This window comes from Talpa europaea (assembly GCF_964194135.1).
Source record: "Talpa europaea genome assembly, chromosome: X".
Lineage (NCBI taxonomy): Eukaryota > Metazoa > Chordata > Mammalia > Eulipotyphla > Talpidae > Talpa > Talpa europaea.
In genome coordinates this window covers 45217543-45236822 of record NC_140081.1, presented here as the reverse complement: position 1 = coordinate 45236822, position 19280 = coordinate 45217543, and positions in this window count along the sequence as shown.

The window sequence follows — 19280 nt, the reverse complement described above, 5'->3', positions numbered from 1 at the left end:
GGTTATGTCTGGTCCAAGTCGCCACCAACCAGCCTTATATGCACCAGAGGTGCTTTTCCCATGACATGTGTTAGCACCTGACCCTGAGGAGGTGGGCCCCTAATCACCATTCCCTGCTTAAGGACAAGGTGTTCTTGGCTGGTCCCTCACAAGTTTGGGGGAGCTGCTCTAATAGGAGAAGGTTATGGTGACCAGAGGAAGAGGAAGAAGAGAAAGAGCACTTGCGTTGACTCCTAAGCCCTTGCTCCTGTAACCCTGACTCCTCCTCCTCGCAACACTTGGTACATACCAGCCCTGCCCATTGCCAGCAGCACCCCTGGGTTTCCACAAAGGCTGAGATCAGAAGCCCCTGTGGGCTGCCCCTTGGGCTCCTTCCACAAGGGATAACATACAGACCAGCTGGGCTGCCATTCTCAGGCCTCTGGGAACAGACCTTCTCAAAGGAAGAGGAAACAGAGTGAGCCCCGGCCATACACTGGGACTGGTCATGTGGTTCAACCCCCACAACCCAGCAAGGCTGTCATTATTTTTTTTTTAAGATTTATTTATTCATTTTATACAAGAACTGGAGTACAGGTCAGAAGCGCAGGAGGGTGAGAGAATTCACCAGAGCCAGAGTGGGGAGCAGAGCAGGTAGACGGACCAAAGACACTGCTGAGGGGAGCAGCGGGCGAGGCAGGAGAGGTCTGCTGCGCCATGTGGGGTTATCCCTGGCTGGAGGGGAATCGAACCGGCGCTGCAGAGGCTGTGGACGGCTTCGCAGCGTGGTGCTCAACCGCTGCACCACCGGGGAGGCCCAAGGCCGCCATTATTGTCAACATTTCACAGAGAAAACAGCTGAGGTCTGGTGAGCCAAGCGACTTGCTGAGGGCCCCCTGGATTTAGGACTGGCTTCCAAGCCAACAGGCACAGTCCCATAGAATATTGATTCTTGGCGGGATGAGGAGTGTGGCCAACTTCAGCTCTGTGGTGCTTGAGGAATGAGGCATTCGGGACTTGAGGATCCACCTGAGAGCTGAGGTTTTATTCCTGTGAGTGCACGCTCACAAAAAAAAAAAAAAAAAAAAAAAAAACAGATTACTCATTTTCAGTAGAAGGTTGTGGAAACATTCTTGGTCCTCTCTGCCTCCTTCCACAGAGCATGCTGGAGCTCTTTCTGAAGCTTTGGGGACATAATCACGAACCCCCCCCCCATTATTATTAGCACCATGCCATGGCGATCTCCTTTGCTCCCTTGCTTGCAAGAAATGCCCCGAGCTTGTTTGAGTTCTTTGAGCTTTTGTACCTGGTTGGGGTTGTTTTGGGTTTTACTAGTTTTGCTGCCTACTCCCCTGCTGTCAAGTCATCAGCTCTCACTTCTTGACACTTTTAGTGTGCCTGCTTCCAGCAGCCCCTCTGCCCTCCTTTTGATTTACTGCTTCTAATTTGCTGTGGACTTGGGAACCAGATAACCAAGCTTGTTAGAGTAAACAGGAGGGGAAAGTAGAGAGGCTCCTCCTGCAGCTATTGACCTAAGCTGGGGCACAGGTATCCAAGAACCAAGGGGGTGGCCCACAGCACTCAGCTCTGGGCACTCAGCTCCATTCCAACTGTCAGAAGGCTCCTTATTATAATTTTCAACGGGGGTGACCTCTGCACCAGGGAGAGTCTGAGGCCAGTCCTTGTAGCCCTAAACTGACCAGTGCCTTACCCTTTCCCTGAGCACACAATTGAGGAGTGACACACCTATGGTGAGAGGATTGCTGAAGCTGACTGAGCAGCAGCGGGGGATGTAGTGGACAACCACCCTTGTCTTGAGGCAGAGGACTCGGCAAGAAGGCCTCTGGAGGCCTCCAGTATCTCTCCCTTTCTGGGCCTGTCTTTCAGAGGTGCTGCAGAGAATTCTGGACTGAGGAGGCTCCTTCTCTCAGTCTTATCCCTTGTTCAGCCAGGGAGACAGGAGGACTCATTCCAGTGTCCATCACAGGATGGGGGCCCATTGAAGGTGTCAGTCAGGTAGGCTGGTCCCCCTTCTGTATACATTTGGGTCTAGTCCTTCATGCTATGATGGTTGCCCCCCCATCACACACACACACACACACACACACACACACACACACACACTGATGCACTGACAGGAAACAGGGCCTCGCTGGTCCTCGCTGGCCACCTCAGCAGCCCAATGACATGCCTCTTCCCTAGCTTGGAAGAGGGAGTTGTCACTGAGAGGGAAGCACCGAGGCAGATTTGGACTCAGATGGAGTTTGAAGCTCCCCAAAGTCATCCTTCAACCTGAAAACTGAACCAAGCTGATCTGGAATTGGGGCTGGAAGATAAATGTAGACCCCATGGTGTCATTTTATGGTCAATTTTCAGAATGTAACTGCACTTTAAGCACTAACACTGAGTAGCAGGAAAAAACTTCTTAACCGTAAGATCTATTAAGAGTGCAGAGCTGGCTCCCAGGGGCGAGGTGGGAATGCAGAGACGTGAATCACTGGAAACAGGTCTATCCCAGGCACTAGGGAATAGTCTAGCCCAAGCTGGGCTGTGGGAGTGAGGGCAAGAGGGCAGCTGCAGGTCCCCAGGTCCTGATGGTGGTGACCTTCAGTCTCCTTTCTCAGGGACCTGGAGTCCTACCTGAGTTCCAAACCCTTCCCCCTCCCGGGCTGATCACTCCAAGGAGGAGCTGGGGAACTGGGAAAGGCCAACAGTCAGCTAAGGGGAGTCAGCTGGCCACTGAGCTGCGTGGGACCAATGATTCTGTGCCCTAGTTGCCTTGTTCCAAGTCAATTGCCAAGTTAAGCAAGCTTTTCAACCCCAGTCCCCAAGAGGCCAGGCAGGTTCGGTCTAGGTTATTTGCTGTTAAACAAGGTGAAGCACAGTCAGTGTCCGGAGCTTGGGGGAGGGGTCAGAAGATACAGAGACAGATGATGGCAGCTGGAAGGCAGGCTGGGGGACCCAGTGGTCTATAAGCTTCCTTCCAATTAGAAAACCTCTCTGGCTCCAAGGGATGCAGGAGTGAGGAGGTAAACTGATAGCCAGACAGCAACTCTAGCAAGCCAAAGGTGAGGCTGCTCAGCGCAACTCCCAAGGCTGTAGTCCTGCATGGAACACTCAGTCTGATGAGCTTCAGGGCCAGGCCTGGCGATGAAGGATCTGAGCTGAGCCACAATTGACTATGTGAACTTAGGCAGTTCTCTTCCCCTCTCTGAATTAAAGTGTATACCCATTTGCATCATGATCAGGAGGGCAAGGAGGGCACAGAGTAGAATGTGAACCTCATTTTAGCCTTAGAATAAAGGTCTTGCCAGTTAGAATAGTTCAGAATTCCCTGGGATGGCAAGCTGGGATAGAAGTCTCTGGGGATTAAAAATAGAAAGAAAGAGAAAGGCACACTCCCTAAGGAAAGTGCTTTTTTACAAATATCAACTCATTTAAACCACACAACAACTCTACAAGGTGAGTCCTATTTTACAGATGAGGTCACTGAGGTGCAGAATGGTCAGCAGACACATTCAAGCCCAAACTGACTCTGAAAACAAAACCTTCTTTTTGGTTTTTGGTGCCTTTCTCCAGGCGGGTGACCCTGGCTCCACCACCCCGGCCAGGGCTCTGTTCTCTCTCCTTCATGACTTTCTTGTGCTGGGTGAAGTCTCTGCTGCCTGATCCAGCAGGCCTCCTGGAGGTGCCCTTCACCTCCCTATGTTCCCTCCCTCCCCTCCTCTCTAAAGGAGCTGAGCCAGGCTCAGGTTTCTCCATTTCCAGGCTAAGACTCCTGCCTTGGGCTGGGCTCACTGGTGAGATTTAGCTGATCTTGCGTTTTCCACACACCCTGGGCCGTGGGCTCTGAATGGACACAAAAGGAGTGCTGTACACCCGCCATAGCGGGGCAGGGGGGAGGCTGAGGACAGGCTGCCTTTGCCCTGGGGTCCTCACGGGAGAGAATCACCCCAGTCCCACTGAGCAGGCCTCACTTTGACCCCCACAGAACTCTCTGTGCTTGTCTTGCCAGGGGTATTTCTGCGGGCACTAAAGGAGCCAAAACCTCCCAATGGAGCATTAACTCTCCCTCATCTTGGACTAGTTTCTCTTTCAAGTGCTTTCTTTAGCAATCATAGTTTCAGAGGGTTACAGTCAGAGAGGCCCTTAGAAGTCATTGAAGTTCAGTCCTTTTGGTTCCAGAAAGAATACCTAAGGACCTGAGAGGGCAAGGATATGCTCAGAATTGCACAGCAAGACAGCCATGGAGGCAAGTCAGGACCTAAGGTTCCTGACTCTTCCAGGGGACTGTCTTTTCCAGCTTAGCTCCCTGCTGGGCCTCCAGGGTCAGCACCCATCTCTCACCAGGCAGAAGATCACCCCCTAACACTCACCAATACCACCACATAATGTCTTAGAGAAGCATGCCCTTGAGAATGAAGTGGGAGGCACCCAGAGACCCAGATGAAAGGCAAAGGCCAGCAGAGTAGAACCTGAAACTGTGTCAGTAGAGGTGGGGGGACAGTCTAAAGCATAACTATGTCCTACTTTTTTCCTGTCTTGGAACCTCACGCCCACCCCTGTGGCCTACACTTGAAGGGATAGGAGAGGCTGAGGGGAAACCAGGCTTACGGTTTTGCTCTTTACTGATGCTTGAAGGTCTATAGCAGAGTCACTGGCCACTCCTTGGTTTCTCCTGGGAACCTGTCCCTTCAGGTATTCAAAGCCCAACGCTGCACCGCTCGCACCCGATTTTCCAGACATTTGCCCCTGCTGCCGAGACGAGCTGAATTCCTTGGCCACAAGAGGGTGCAGGCGCTCCATGACGTCCTTGAGTTGGGAGGAGCGCTTTATCCCAGCGGGGGGGGGGGGGGAGGGAGGCAGCCGGAGTTTGTATTCGCTCCCCAACTCCTGGCACCCTCCCATTTCCTCTTGGAAGCCTCCTTAATCCTCTTATGCCGAGGGTCACATCCCCAGGCCCGAGGATGAGGTGTTTCATTTTCAATTCGCCCCCACTGCCCCAGGGGGAGCTCCATGAAACTTGGGAGGGGAGATCCCAGGGCCACAACCCTCTTTCTGCCCCTCTGCTGACCCAGTCTCCAGCTGCTCTCTTCGGCTTGGGCTTGTCTCTTTATGGGGGGTGTCTCTTTCCTACCTGCCTGCCCTCCATTCTCCTCCTGGCTCTGCTTCTCCCTTCCCGTCAGAGCCCTTGTTCCAGTCTCTTGGGTCTTCCCTCTCCTTTCTCCCTTATCAGCTTTCACCCCTTCTCCTCCCCCTCTTTCTCCTGGCTTCCCCTCTCCTCTCTTCCTTCTCCTCTGCTTCCTCTCTTCTCTCCCTTCTGCCCTTGCTCTGCAGTGGCCTGTCAGGCTGGCCAAGTGGCAAGTTGGCATCCAGTGGGCAAAGCCAGTGCCCTGCCCTTGCGGGCAGAGACAGGGAATCAGGTGGGGAAGTCGGAGCTGCAGGAATAAGGAGTGGAGGAGGCTCTGGGTCAGACACTCTCTTCAGTTCTCATAAGCAAGAACAGCCTGGGGGTCCTGGGGTTGAGGATTGGGGGCCTGGTCTCAGCTCTAGCCCTGACTGCTGTGTGGCCTTCCTGTCCTCTTCTCTCTCTCCCTGGGCTTCAGCTGCCCCTGAAGACAATGGAGGGCTAGCTACAGCTCTTGTTATATTGTCTTATTTCTCAGCAGTGACTGTCAATCCCAGGAGAGCCAAGTGCTGCTTTTCCCAGATTTGCCCTCTGTTCTCAACATCCCTCTTTAGAATGCTGGGGACCCTTGGCGAGACAGACAGGGGCTGTTGCCCAGGAGAGGGACTGGGGCTGGGTGCAGCATGTATCAGCATGTGGGGAGTCTGATTGGCATCCTTGTTCACTGCCTTGGGCACCTCTGGGGGCAAGAGATTGTATGTAGGATGTGAGTGGTGCAAAGGGTGCGGGGTAGAGGTTGGTCAAACACAAACACATAGCCTCACCCCACCTCAAATTTGAACCCTAAGCTACAGCCCCTGAGGCCGTGGGCACCTTCCAAATCCAGGCTTTCAGAGGAATCTAGCCCCCGTGGCATGAGTGAGAAAGTCGAGGTCCAAACAGGGGCAGAGGCTTATCCAGGTATAGGCAACAAGGGAGCAGCAAGCTGAGGCTGGACCTCGAGGCTCTTGCCTCCTCAAATTGTGAGCATGCTGGGGCTGTGAGGCTGTAGATGAGGTATCTCAAGGTGTCACCACCCTGGTTGGGCATCAGGCAGCTGGTAGAGGGAGGGGGGTGTGCTTGGTAAGCCAGGGCTGGGGTCCTAGGGATGGTTGCCTGCTCCCACCTCCTGTGATGGGCACACCCCATCCCAAGGTGTGAGGCAGACCCGGGACGGCTGTGTCCCACCACAGCTGGAGGGTAGCACCCCTGCCTGACAGTGTAATTTATCACATTCCCCCTCTCTTCCTTCAGCCCCCAACCTTCCCATAGGCCCCAGAGAGGGCCCGGCCTGACTTAGAGGCGATTCACCTGGTTTTGATTTGAGACTCAGGTGGACTTTTCTTTCTTCTCATCAAAGAAGTAGTGAGGGGAAGGCAGGGCCCCATCCATCACCCCAGCCTCTCAGCAACCTTGGGTGGGGGAGGGGGATAGGCTCAGGGATCTTGAAGTTTCCTTACTTCCCAAAGGCAGCTTCCCAAACAGCCAAGCCGGGCATTGCTGGTGCAAACGTTTAGATCTTGGTCACAAATGCTCAGGGGCATCCGCTTGAGGGTTCCTGTGGATCTCTGGAGGTTCTGCAGCCAATTTTTCTTTTCTAATCCCTGCTGTCTGGGGAACCAGAGTGGTAGTGTGTGTGTGTGGGTGGTGTTCAACAAAGATGAGGCTTGGGCCCCAAACAAAAGCAGAACAAAGATTTAGCCTGGGGCGGGGAATGGGGAGGAGAAGAGGGAGAGCCGCAGCAGAGGGAATTCATTTAATTTTATCACCTACACTGTGCCAGACACTGCTCTATGTCATTTTTCTGCCTCCTAACACTGCCCAGTTTTCCAGATGAGGAAACTGAGGCTCAGAGATCTAAACCACAAGGGAGTCAAAATGGGAGTCAGATTCAAGGTCACAGCTGTTTGGCTCCAAAGAGAAGGCAGAGGAGGGAAGTCCGGTGTCTGGATGCTGGCACTTTCTGGAAAGAAATGAGTTGTTCCAATCCTAGGCATTCCCACGCCAGTGTTAACCCACTTGGAGTCTTTGTGCAATTTACAAAACCACACTTTCACCCAGCAATGACCTATCCCTGGGGCTGGTCATGGGGCCTGGGGCAGGAGCAGGACCAAATTTCAGCACTCACTGTTCTGTGCTCAGCCCACATGGCCATCCGCAGTGGCCCTCTCAGACTTGCCTTTCTAGAGATTAGGCCCAGGAAATCCTGGTCAGAGAGGGGACATGAGGGGCTGATAGGCTTGATGACAGTGCACCGTGCTCTCAGTTCCTCTTTCCCCTTTATGGTGGTCAACATCATCACCACTATTATCTCAGGCATCCTTGAGATACAATTACTAATAACAAGGGCCCTGTTGCAGCTCAATATGTTTGTAATTCTTTTCCCGAAGCATCCCATTTTCTCCCTACTGGACTTTTTCCTCCTCATTACACCCCTTTCAGTTTCCAGCTCACAAAAGTACGTGTCCTGGGGCAATATGTCTGTGGCCCTGCAGTGGGGCCATGGCCCCTGGGTGGTCTGCAGAGACCAGAGAGAGGTAGGGAAGGAAGCAGAGCACTGTGTGGGCTCAAGTGTGCTGACTTGGTTGCTATGTGGCCTTGGATGAAGTGCTCTTGCCTCTGGCCTAGCTTCCCATCTTCAACCTGATGGGGCAGAGTAGATGATATCCAGGCCGATCACATCCAGCCTGACCTCTCAGAGTGCTGGAGCTGAGTTTGGAAGTCACACTCCCTTCTATGAACTGAATGATAAATAAGGGGAACTTCTCCAGGGTAGGACACCAAAGGAAAGGTGGGGGAATGGAAAGAAAGTCCTAACTTTGCTGCTTCCTAGCCATGTGACCCGGGGCAATTTATTTCCTGTATCTGAGCTTGTTTCTTCAACTGAACAATGAAGAAAGTTGCATCTCCCCTCCTGTCAGGAGTCAATAAAATAATACACAGGGTAGGCATGTGTGCATCATTTATTCAGTCAACATTCCTTCCATAGCCTAAAGAGGTAGAATGGTGTAGTTATTGTGCAGGCTCCGAGCCAGACTGCCTGGGTTCAAAACCCAATTCTACCTATTATTTGTGTGACCCTGGTCAAGTGATTTCACCTGAGTTCCAGTTACCTCTTCTCTAAAGTGGGGCACCTGCCTCACAGGACTGTTGTAAGGATAAAGCGAATTAATACATGTAAAAAATTTGCTGCTCAGCACACGTAGAAGCTCATAAAACATCATGACACCATTCTAAATTCTGGGGTGAAGTGGGAACAAGATGAACAGGCCCCTGCTCACACCTGAGCAGTCAATAAATATTGGGTCCTTTCCCTCTTCCTATTGTTCTCCCCTGTGAGGGGGTATAAAGTGATGTGTTGGATAGTTTGAGCTAAAACTCATCCTTTTTGCCTTCTTTCTTCCACCCAATCCATAAATATGAAACAAATATTCACTCCCACAATGAAGATTCATTGCATACCTTGTGGGGCTCTGTGCTGAATGCTGAGAATGTAGAGATGAATGTGATTCAGACTTCATTCACTATGCACGTGTGTGTGTGTGTGTATGTGTGTGTGTGAGAGAGAGAGAGAGAGAGAGAAAGAGAGAGAGAGAGAGAGAGAGAGAGAGAGAGAGAGAGAGAGAGAGAGATTGAGATTATTCATGAGGAAAGATATGAGGTGTGACACAAATTCAGTGTGGCTGGGGTTTCGGTGGGAGTGGGGTATACTTCTTACCTGGTCTCTAAAGCATTATTTACAGAGGCACCTACCAGGAGCCAGATACTGTTCTTGGTTCTCTCACCACAAGCCAGCTACTACACTGCATTTCACAGATGAGGAGACAGAGTGGGCCGCCCACCTAGCAAAAGGCCAAGTTGAGGCCAGCCAAGTCTGTCCACTTCTCTGATGTCTGTACACAGCAAGACAGCTTGTGTGTGTTTGGCAAGGTGGAGGGGGTGGAGGACTAAAGACGGGGATGCCTGAGGGTCTGGGCATGCTGCAATGACCAGAACCTGCTGCCCCACAGTGGGGACATCTGTACAGAAGGAAGCATCATGGCCTAATCTGTTTTCTGTCTCTTCCTGCCCAGGAACTCACCATAAGGAAGGCTTAGACTTTCCACCCCTGACACACACCCGGCAGGCAAGTGTGCACGCGCACACGCGCGCGCGCACACACACACACACACACACACACACACACACACCCCCCTCCATCCTCCCCTGCTCCTAGAAATATCAAAGCAGTGGAGCTGCAAGGGAAATGAATGGCAGCAGAGCAAGTGGCCTAGGAGTGGTGTCAGGCTCCATAAATATTTACCCGCTGGATTAGAGCAGAAGTTGGGAACATCGGGCAGCTGAAAATGACTGTTTTAATGGCATGGCTGATAAATCCAAACTTAGGAGGTTTGTTTGGAAGTCTCAGCTTCTGGGAATTCCAGCATGTAAACTATGGACCCGGGGTGGCTGGGAACAGAGCGGAGGAGTGTGGGTGTGGGCTGCTGGGTGGGTCTGCCTGAGGAGAGTGCCTTCAGGCCAGAGAAGATCCAGTGCCTCAGGCTACAGCCATCCAGAAGGTGCAGCCACCAGTCATTCCTCATTCATGCATGCATCAGTGTCTTTCAAATGGGGAGTGATGAGCAAACACTAGTTGGACATCATCCATGTGACACATATTTCAAGGGGGTTGTATTTAATATTTGCTGTAACCCCAATTAATATAGTGAATACAGTTTTAATCCTACAAAAGCTGAAGAAAATCAAGTCTCAGAATGGGAAGTTAACTTGCTCAAGGACTCTGAACAACTCAGGTGTCTCTGCCTCCAAAGCCATGTTCTTCCCAAGACACCAAGCTACTGCCCCGGTGCAGGATGTGAAATAGATATTATATTTCTGAGACATCTGAACCAAGGAACTAGGAGATACACAGGAATCTGACACAGCTCCTCCCTCAGAGAGTCCCTGGTCTAGAAGCATTTATGATCTGTGTCGAGACAATTATAATTCCAGGGAGAAAGTAGCTAGTGCCATAAGAGATGATCAGTTGGAACACTGTTGGATTCTGAGGAGGGCAGTTTCTTTCAGCTTGGGTGGCTGGACACTAGTCCTGCTACTTCTGACCTATGACCTTTGGAAAGCCTGTCACAAAGACAGGTGACGCATGGAAAACACTCAGAGTGCTGCTTGACACATAGTAAGCACTCAGCAAATGTCAAATACGCCCTTAGGAATAAGTAAACACTTGTGTATTTCGACAAGGAGGAGTTTTCAATATCAGAGGAAACTTCCAGAAAACAAAGTTAATTCTTGGAATGTCTTTCCTTGGAGCTTTAGACTCAGGAGCCCCCACCTTACCAAGACAGGAGAGTTACCCAGAGAGCCTGTGGCTTTCCTCATCCTGTCTACACATTTTACAACTCCGTGAAAAGAAATTAATTTTAGGTTAGGGAAACTGGAATGTCAGGACTTCTAACTTCTGCCTCAGGGTCCCCACAGCAGGCGTGGGCCTTGTGCTCCTCATTCCACCCTTTCTCCCCCACCCCCTCCTTTTCCCAGGTCCTTGGCTCTCCTTCTGCCAAATGGGAATAAACAAGCCTGCACCACATTCCCTGCGGTGGGAGAGAGGAAGGAGGGAATGTCAGCAGAGAGGAGGTGACAGACGGGCTGGGGTGGGGGGGAGGGGCCCTAGTCAGCCCCGGGAAAGGTGTGAGTGAAATGGAAGAAGCTGTTCCTTGGGGCTCAGTACTTTCCAGTCCCCAGCAAGAGTAGGGGGTGGTGGAAGAGAAGCTGGCCCAGAGGGGCTTGAGGCCATCCCCAAGTTTGGTAATTAGGCCTCTCTGTGTGGTTTTCCTGCTCCAGAAAATGTTAATTTATTGCAATTTGAAAAATGATCAAGCCAGGGCTGGGGACTCAGCAGCTGGTGCAAGGGAGAGAGAAATCACTTTTTGTTCTGTGGGGAATTGGGCTGCAGCCCCCACCCCCACACTGCTCCCTTGCTGGGCCATCATTCTTGGGAGTGTCAAATGTCTACAGGCTCCTACCAGGAGCAGCCTGCCTTCCCCCCTGGCTGAACCAGGCCAGCATTTATCAAAAGCCTGGAAGCTTCTGAGGGAAAGAGGTGTGTGGGGAGGCATGTGAGCCAGCCTGGATAGAGGTGGGGACCAGATGATTCTTGGCAGCTTGTGGGGTCACCCTGCGGACTACAGGGGAGAGAGTCTGAGCTAGGGAGGCCTGGAATGGGGCAGCTGGGATTGGAAGCAGTGTGGGAACTTTCTCTTCTCTTCCTCAGTCCTATCAAGCTATGTCCCACCTGCCCAGTTGCCCCTCTCACCTCTTTTGTTTAGCCAGACAAACGATGATTATGGGAAAACAGACTACACCCAGTAGGCAGGCTCAGCAAATCAACAAATTCCCAAATCTGTTGCTGTTGCTGTTTGGCCAGGCCCTACTGGGACCAGCTGGCCTCCAGGAAGCCCTTGTCATCATTCTGTATCCATCACTGGTCAGAGCTCTGTCTGCTGCACCTCCTGGAGACAGTGCCATCTCTGATCTCTGAGAGTATGGACATGCATTTTATGGAGCCTCTGCCCACAAGTGAGTGTCCCAACTTGACTGCTTCTTCCCGGTCGCCATAACCATCCTTGCCTTCCTGACACACACACCTCCGTTCATTAGCAAGCACTGGTTGGCACCTACTGAGTGTCAACAGTAGGCTCAGCACTAGCACGCCAAGGTGAGAGAGGCACAGGCCTTGCCTCAAAGGAGGTTCTAGAAGGGGAAATAGACATTTACAGAGAGAGAAGAGAACTTGCCTTCAGAGGGGGATGGACAACCCAGATCACAACCAACTTTGAGCACCTTCTCACTGTTCCCATCTGCAGTGGGCTCAGTGCTACCTCCCTCAACTCCATAGCCAACATTTTTGCCTTCATTTCCACTCCCTTCTCCCACCACTTCTCCTACTTCTACTGCTCTTCCTCCTCCTGTTCCCTTCCCCTCTCCTCTTTGTTCTCTTCCCCCTCCTCCTCCTCTCCCTCCTTCCTCTCTTCCTATCTCCATATACTGTGCCCATCAGTGTCAACCCCAACACTATAATCCTCATCACTGTCATCCCCATCATAGTATATTTTCAGTTCCTCATTCCTACAAATCTATTCCCTGCCCTCTAGGAATTTACAGCCTAAACGCTGAGAAGTCAATAGGGAACACTATTAAGACACAAAAACAAAACCTCCTTGCATGAATGTGTAGGAAAGTACGCCGCCGTCTTCAGTTCAGTTTGGGGCTTATGGAATCTCTCACATCTGGCTGGGGCTTTGCAGTGAGATTCCGATCAATTCCTGGCCTACGAAAATGTTCTCCATCCCGTCTCTCCTCCCAGTGGGTCAGTGTTAGTTCTTCTGGAGGCTGGGAGCCAAGGAGCCAAAGAAATTCAGCCCTGGGACCAAGGGTAGTGTCTGTTTGCAATTCAGCTGGAACCTGCTGGAGGCTAGCCAATTTGGAATTCTCAGCATTCTTGCCGGGATAGGCTTGGCTCATGTGCCACCCATCCTTGCCTGGCAGACAGTAGATAAGAGGGCTCAAAGTTCCAGAGCTACACACAAAGCACCCCTTTGCAAGGCACAGTGCCTTGATGGGATTTCCAGAGGAGAATGGCAGGTGTCCAGGTAAGTCAGGGTTTAAGTTGGAAGCTTATCAGCACCAAGAAGGGGGTGGCTGCTGATGAGTCAGCCCCATCCAGGTCAGCAGGTGAGAACTGAATGGAGGTTTTAAAGCACAAATGCAGTCGCCTCCACCTCCACACAGTCCTTTTGTTACAGGGCAGGGAGAGGGGCAGCCCAAACCCCGCAAACCTGCCTATTCTAAATGGGTTCTGCCATCCGCTGCATCAACACAAATCATAGGAGACTTTAATGGGAAGGAACTTTAATACAACTAGGAAACAATACAGGAAAGGCAAAGAGTCTAGTTTCTAAATCAAGCACCCAAAGTTACCTGTCCCCTCATGGGTAAAAGTCCACCAAAGCAGGATTAGCCCAGAGCAAGTCCTTGAAGCCTGCCATAGGTCTGAAGCATCTTCCAGTGGGGACCCACAGAAAAGGGTCAGAAACAACCAGACAAGCCCGGAAGGAAAAGAGCAAAATCAAAATCAAGATAAAAACCGCCATTGTCACCTCCCCATGGGTCTCTCACCCACATCTGTGTCACCCAGTCCACGACCAAAAGGCAAGCACAGTTTCTTCACGTGTCTCTAGACCCCATGTGCCTCCTCCAGGTCTCCTTCTGGCTCCATCCTGCTTTCTTCCTTCCTCAGTCTCCTCTGCAGCCTCTTCTCTCCCTGCTCAGCTCCACCCTCCATTTGGGTGGGGCAGGGAACCTGGAACCCCCCCTTTCCTGGGGACCACCCTGTTACACTTTGAGATTCATAGCATGCTCACATCATGCATCTTGTCCCTTAGAAGCTTCTTGGACCATCATAGGAGGTAGGGGCAATGGCAAGGACTCCTAGTTTGCATTTATCAGATGAGTAAACTGGTGCAGAGAAAGACCACAGCAAGGGATGGGGGTGGAGTGTCAGGCTCCTCACTGCATGCTGCCTGTGGCTGGCTGCCTTGGGGAAAGGAGTCCCTGGAGGAGGAAGAAGGACCTGACTGTGACACTGTCCAGGGCTTTTATGTGGTACTCCGAAGGGTGGAAGCTAGGGTGACCTTGCTGGCCTGTCCTGAGTCTCCCACTTTCCCATAAAGAGACTCTGTAGAACTCCGCCAAACTCTTAAGTTACTTTATTTTTGCTAAAGAGGATGGGGCGGCCTGCTCACTGAAAAGTCTCTTCTTGGCCCTGGGACTCACCTCACCCTTTCTCTTCCAAGTTTCCTCTTGGAAACTTCCAAGAGCACTCTGTGAAACTCAAAATACTGCCTGGAGATGACTGCATTTGTGCTTGCATGCCTTCCCTTCTCTCTGTGCCAGCTCCCAGCTGTTCTCAACTTGAACCTGAGGGTGCCTGCTCCACACCTGCCATGGGGAGACCCGTGTCCCAGCGAATGCTCCAGCCCAGTGGTTTCCCATGTAGGCCTGCAGACCAGCAGCATCAGCATTCCTTCATCAGCAATACAAGTTCCCACTCACAGACCTACTGATTCAGGACCGTGGGGTAGGTCTTTAACCCGCCCTCCTGGTAATTCTGCTGACTGCTGGTGTTTGAGGAGCAATAGTAGAAAGAGAGTGGTGGACTCAGGTCAATCTGAATTGAAATCCTAGCTCGGCCTTTACTGTGTTACCTAGGGTAGGTCAGTACTCCTTAATCCTCAGTTTCCTCTTCTGAAATGGAGATCATAACACCTGACAATCTGATCATTGATTTTGATTCCATAAAAAGAAAAGAAGAGCTTGGGGACAACAAGAATTAAAGCTACTGGCTCCAGAGTATTTCAAGAGGAGGCCAGGTGACCACACAGGGAGTGAGAATGCAGTGATTGCAAGGAGTCCTATGTACTTAGAACCCTGGGGGTGCAGTGTGTACCCTATCTCCACAGTTACACCTGCTGAGTCTAGATCACATGTGACACATTTCAAACCGCCATGCTTGGACAGGGTGTTTCTTCTGCTTGGAATAATTACTTATCCTAAGTGCCAATGCAAATTACTCCCTCCTTGGGAAGCTTCCTGAATCAGTTAAAAATTGTGTTCAGTGCAAGGAACTGTCCTCCTTCCCTCCAAATCTGGCTTAATACAGAGTTTATTTTATTTTATTTTTAAACATACAGATGTTTTGATTCTGACATGCAACAAGCATGGAGGTAGGCACTGCAATGATGCCACAGTGAAAATCGTCAAGGGCCTTGGCCCCTTCCATCTTTCTGTTCTAATATCCAATCATTTGCTTCATTTTTAAGGTTCCATTAGGGGTCAAGATGGCTGCCAGAGCTCCAATCATCACATCAACATTCTTGACGACAGAAAAAGGCCAGTGCACACCTCCTAGCTGAGTCAACTCCCTTTTACGCTGCCTTTCCAAATGTCCCACATGACATTTTGTTTCATATTTCATCGGTGAGAATTTACAGACATGGTCACACCTTCTTATAAGAGAAATTGGAAAAAATAACCTTTTAGTTGACCATTGCCATCATGGATAAGATTGAGGCTTTGTCACTAAAGGGACAATGGATTTTTTTTTTTAATATTTTTTTTTAGGATTTATTTTTTATTTATTTATTTATTTATTTATACAAGCACTGGGTACAGTCAGAAGCGCGGGAGGGTGAGAGCATTCACCAGAGCCAGAGTGGGGAGCAGAGCAGGCAGAAGGACCGAAGTACACTGCTGAGGGGAGCAGCGGGCGGCAGGAGAGGTCTGCGCGCCATGGGGGACACTCCTCCGGTGGCCGGGGAGCAGCCGGGGATCGAACCGGCGCTGCAGAGGCCGCGGGCAGCTTCGCAACCCAGCGCTCAATCGCTGCACCACCGGGGAGGCCCCGGACAATGGATTTTGGATGGTAACTCCCAGAGCAGTCTCTATCCCAGCCAGGAGTGCAGTTCTTCAGATGGGCTCTGCTAGTGCTCTGGCCCCTCCTCCCTTCCAGCGTTTACTTCCATGCATTGAAATCTAACACCTAACTGCAGCAGGTTCACCAGGCAGGAGGAGTTCTCATGACACTGCTGTGCTCAATCTGGTCCAAAAGGCTTATGTAGCATGGCAGTGCCAGTGATCCGGCCAGAAGGAGGGCAAAGAACAGTGGCTTGAGTCAGCCTCAGGTTCAAGTCTGTAGCTCTGCTGTACAGACACTCTATAACTTCAGCCATCAGTAAAATGACTCCTGTGCACTTGCCATATGCCAGCCAAGTTGCGTATATTATCTAATTTCAACCCCAGTGAGGTCCACACTATTATCTCCATTTTAGAGTCGAGAAAACTAGAGGTTAGATGACTTGTTCAAGGTCCCACAACTAATAAGACATAGAGGTAGCTTCAAACCTGGCAGACTGAGCTCAAGTCCCAGCTCTTACGCACTGCACCTCAGAGAACCCACGAGTCTACACCTCCCCACACCTCAGGCCTCTCATTAGTGAAATGAGTGTGATCAGCCTTGTCTCACAAGTTTGTCTCAGGGATTTCATGCCACCACACATGTGAACATGCTACCCATTTTGTCTGGTACCATAAGTACTTGACTTGTCTCCTACTTCCTTTTTTAAACTATTATTTTTTTGTGTGTGTGTAGAAGAAGAATTTCCACTTTTGACCAGGGCCCAGTGCTGGTAGGCCTGGACTCCTTTGGAAGTCAGGGTGCTGTCTTTGCGCTCTGGTCTTCCTCTTAGCATCGAAGTCCTCTGAGCACGAGGACCTGCTTGTATCTGCTGGAAGGCTGGGCTATTGTCACAGACAACCCACACTACAGTGGTATCTGCCTTCAGGAGGAGCTACCCCTGGTGGAGGGATATGGGTGCCCCTAGCTCTGTGGAGTGGTGGGGTTGATGTCTCAGGGTAGGTGAGATGGAGGTCAGAAAGGAGCAATGGCCTGTGCCAGGTCATGCTGCGCATCACTGGTGGGGCGAGGGTTCCGACCTGAGCTGGAGAGGGCCCTGGACATCTCTCTACCCTCGGCACCATCCACTTCCTGAGAACCTCAGATTGGTCTCAGAGGAAGCCTCTGACATTTCAGTCCTATATGAATTTTAAGATCTAGGCTCAAGAACACCTCCTCCATGAAGCTGACAACATGTCCTTTACCTCCACTGCATTGCTCATGGCTCCTCCGACTTCCTGCGATCGATCGCACACATCACACTGCAGGGGGACCTTTCCCTCCCCAACTTGGAGCTCTGGGAGGCGGGGTCAGTGATCTCAGAGCTCTGCATTCACAGGATGAGCCTTCCACCGGTCCTGTAGTAGGTGTCTGACAAGTATCAGACAACAGAATGACGGAATAACTTAAGAACAAATGAATGGGTGACCACTTGCACCCATTTTCCTCCCTTGATCCCTTGGGAGCTGTGTGGGTGGTAACAGCCCAGGGCTGACAGAAAAGTGCTTTTTTTCCCTGGGGCCACAGAAGAGTGAATGGAGAAAGCAATATTAGAGGCAAGCCCTTTCCCAGAGTGTTAACAACCCAAGTTTTGCTGCTGGAGCGATGAGTGGCAAGACAGGAGTGTGAGCAGATACTAAAATATTCCTTCCTGGCAACCACATTGGTGAGCCAGCAACAGGCAGCCCGAAGATTAAAGCCCTGGCTTCTCCTAATGGAACACATCAATCTTTATTATAACAAGAGGAGAGACTGTTATCAGCAAGAGCCTATGCATGTATACGAATGTGTGTAGAAGCAAGATGTAACTTGTTATTCCTACTGAAATGCAAGGCAAGAAAATAACAATAGAGCCTCCCTGGTGGCTCAAGGGGTTAAGTCCCAGCACTATGAAGCTATCAGCAGCCCCTGCAGCACAAGTTCAATGCCCAGCCAGTCAGGGAGGTGACCCACATGGCGCAGCAGACCTCTCCTATCTCACCTGCTGCTCCCCTCAGCAGTGTATTTCAGTACATCCGCCTGTTCTGCTCCCTACTCTGTCTCTGGTGAATCCTCTCAACCCCCCGCCCCCCACACCTCTGGCTTACACCCCAGCTCTTGTATGCATAAATAAATAAAATAAATCTTTAAAAAAAGAAAATAACAACAACAAAGAATAAGGACTATAATAATACAAGTCAGCCTGGGAAAGGAGCTTTGTTTATTTCTGGTGCAGAGGAGATAGCTTCTTTGGCGAGAGACTCATTTAGTCTCCATGTGTCCACCCTGCTGAGGTTTTGATGTTCCACTTTCATCAAGAATATTGAGCATGAAATGCCAACATTATGTGGGCTGTCTGGCGACAGCTGATGAAGAGATGAGCGTGGAGCGAAAGTGTGCCATGACGCCTGCCTCCTCTGCCCAGGGACAAAGCGGCAGCTTAATTGGGCCCCTGGGAACAGGGACAGCCCAAGAGAGCAAAGAGGCACATCTGGGCTCTCTGCCACCCATCATCCCACGAGGTCTACTTGGGGGCCAGCTTGGAGGAGGAGTCAAAAGAGGCTGATGGTGCCTCATTCCTGAAGGCAGTGGCGGGTCTGGAGGTGCTCGCAGCTGATCCTCAGAAGCAGGTGTGGCCAGCACATGACGAGGCTCTTGAGATCAGAGGACAAGTTGCTTGGGAGCCTTGGGATTTGGCTTCTAAAAGCACATTCTGAGCTCCAAAGAGCTCAGTCACAGGGCTTCCTGCCTGTCACTGGGGAACCACTTACTCAGCCAGTACTGCTGTCTCGGGGCCAAGCCTGAGGCTTGTCTAGATGAGCTGGGCCTCGGAATCCTGTCCACTGATGGCTCATCACAGTGTCCTCGGAGGTCATCGAGTACGCCCTTGGGCCTTCAGGCCCCACACACCTCCCGGGTCCCAGAGTTAAGAGCACTCAGTGGGGCATTTTTGTCTTAAAGATGCCCCAGAATGTTGTCTGAGGATCACAGCATGGCTGTCCCCTGGCAGCTCGTTAGCAATGCAGACTCTTAGGCGTCCCCACTCTTAGACCTGCTGAATCCTCATCTTCATCTGAACAAGACACCAGGGGGAATTGTCTTCACATTGAAGTTGGCGAAGCTTTGCTTTAAATGAGCGGTCCTCAGCCTCAGCTGCCTGTTAGGATCATCAGGGAGCCGTTTTAAATGTTGATGCATAGGCCACATCCCAAGTTGAGAAAATTCAGGTCTGGACATGGGGCCCGAGAACAGGTCTTTCCAAACAGCTTACGGATGATTCTAATGTGCAGCCAGGGTTGAGCACCCAGGAACAGAGAAGCATGTGGGGAACCAACCCAGAAACCGCCCAGGCCCATAGTCAGCCATCCTTGCAAAAGTCCACCCTGCCTGCCTTCCGCTGGCACTTTAGCCACAGGCCCTCCCTCAGCCAGGATACAAGAGCAGCAACATGCCCCTTCTTCCCTATAGCCTCTTCTGAAGCCCCCCAGATCCCCGTCACAATTGTCCTATGGACTTATTTCTGAAGTAAGACCTGACCAGCTCTACAGAGAACCAGGGGATCTGGGAAGCCTCATAGCCCCAGACCTCACCTTATCCTCACATCCAAAGACACAGACCATCAACCATAAGCTGCCCACACTCTTG